This window comes from Lampris incognitus, chromosome 17, assembly GCF_029633865.1.
Source record: "Lampris incognitus isolate fLamInc1 chromosome 17, fLamInc1.hap2, whole genome shotgun sequence".
In the NCBI taxonomy this organism is placed as follows: Eukaryota; Metazoa; Chordata; class Actinopteri; order Lampriformes; family Lampridae; genus Lampris; species Lampris incognitus.
In genome coordinates, this window is record NC_079227.1 from 23,743,129 (window position 1) to 23,744,772 (window position 1,644).

Sequence of the window (1,644 nt, forward strand, 5' to 3'; positions counted from 1 at the left end):
CCAGCAGTCATTGGACGGCAGGGCGGGGAGACACCCTGGACAAGCCGCCAGGCCATCACACACACACACACACACACACACACACACACACACACACACACACACACACACACACACACACACACCGTCGCTTCTCCGTCACAACGAACTTTGTGGATACAGTTGTGATGAGTTAAAATGGGTGTAAATTGACCAAAGTCAAGGCTGTTCACAAAAGTCAAGTTCAAGTAAGAAAAAAAAGATAGGTGAAGTCAAGTTTATTTGAAGGGGGGGAAAAAGCGAAAGTATTAAAAAAAATGTGTGCGCCGCCCGGGAATCGAACCCGGGTCGCAAGAATGGGAATCTTGCATGATACCACTACACCAGCGGCGCTCATGCCGACAACTGATCATTGCTGGAATATAAATTATTATCTACGCTGGTGTGTGTTGTGGTTATAAATATATAACGTAAAAGATTAACGCCAGCGTTATTTATTCAGCAGTCATTTTAAATGATACAGTCAAAGAGAAGATATTTTATATTAACACGGCAAACGAAACTATTTAACTACTTTTATTTTGGTAAATTTTCGGAAGTTGGGCGCCTGAAAAATTAGTTTCCCCTCTTGGTTGTGATTTTGTAATAAAGCAGGTTAGTTTGTGATGGGCTAAGCAATTCTTTTCAGTGTACCGAACCTTTAGAATCAATTAATTAAAAAGATGCGTTCAAAAGATTTGTTCACCGAATCGTTCTGGCTGGGTCGCCTGAGAGGGTTTATGTTTAAAGACCCGAAACATCCGAGGACTACAGAAAACAATACTGATGATGTGTCCCAGTGTCCCATTCTAGGATGTATCGTCGAATCAGGGGCTCAACCGAGCTCAAATGCGGAGTTCCGCTCACTGAACTGAAACACGACCGAATGTTCAATTCTAGTAAGTGAGAACAGTCGTTCGTGAAGGATAAACCGGTGACCTGAGAATTTAGTTGGATCAAGACGCCGTTCGCAAATTGAAAGCTGCTATAACAAAGTCCTACCCTATGTACAGCACGTATCTTTTCGCGACACCTAATCATTAGATAAAATATTTGGTACTGCTTCCTACGTCGTCGTTGGGTGTGTGTGTGTAACTGCGGGCAGCAACGATTAATGTAAGCCTATATCAGTCTGGATGTCATAGGTCTGCATTGCAGTCCGAGACCAATGTTGTTGAATCGCTGCCGCTAAATGTTAGCAACCCGAATCAGCTGTGTATTTGCTGTATTGAACACACCCTGCGAACGCTAGAAACCCGGAATTGAATTAGTCCTAAAACCCGGAATTGAATTTTTGCCCTTCCGTTTCCCTCGTCTCGACGCCAATGAGTTTTTGGTAGATGCCTGAAATAAGGTTTGTGGTTAACTCAAGAATGCGAGATTTTTTTTTAACTTCTATTTACAACAAACAGGTAAACAACTGTCATACAGAGGAAAAAAACAGACAAAAACAAATTTGTACAGTGACGGGGAGTTCAAAGTCCACTCGTTTTAAGTCCTCAGAGTTAAAAAAAAAAAAGAAAAAGAAAAAAGAAGTACTTTCTTTGAAGTATCAGAAGTCTTTATAGCTTTTTTTGTTTTTTCAATTAAGGTATACTGCTGGAGTTCAACAACAAATCGATGAAA

At 41.1% G+C, this 1,644-nt stretch overlaps 1 non-coding gene across 1 annotated transcript; it reads right to left on the reverse strand.

Annotated features, from left to right (window-relative positions):
• Positions 1-301: 301 nt before the first annotated feature.
• Positions 302-372, reverse strand: trnag-ccc (transfer RNA glycine (anticodon CCC)). The gene has a single exon. It is a non-coding gene; the product is annotated as a tRNA-Gly (tRNA).
• Positions 373-1,644: the final 1,272 nt, after the last annotated feature.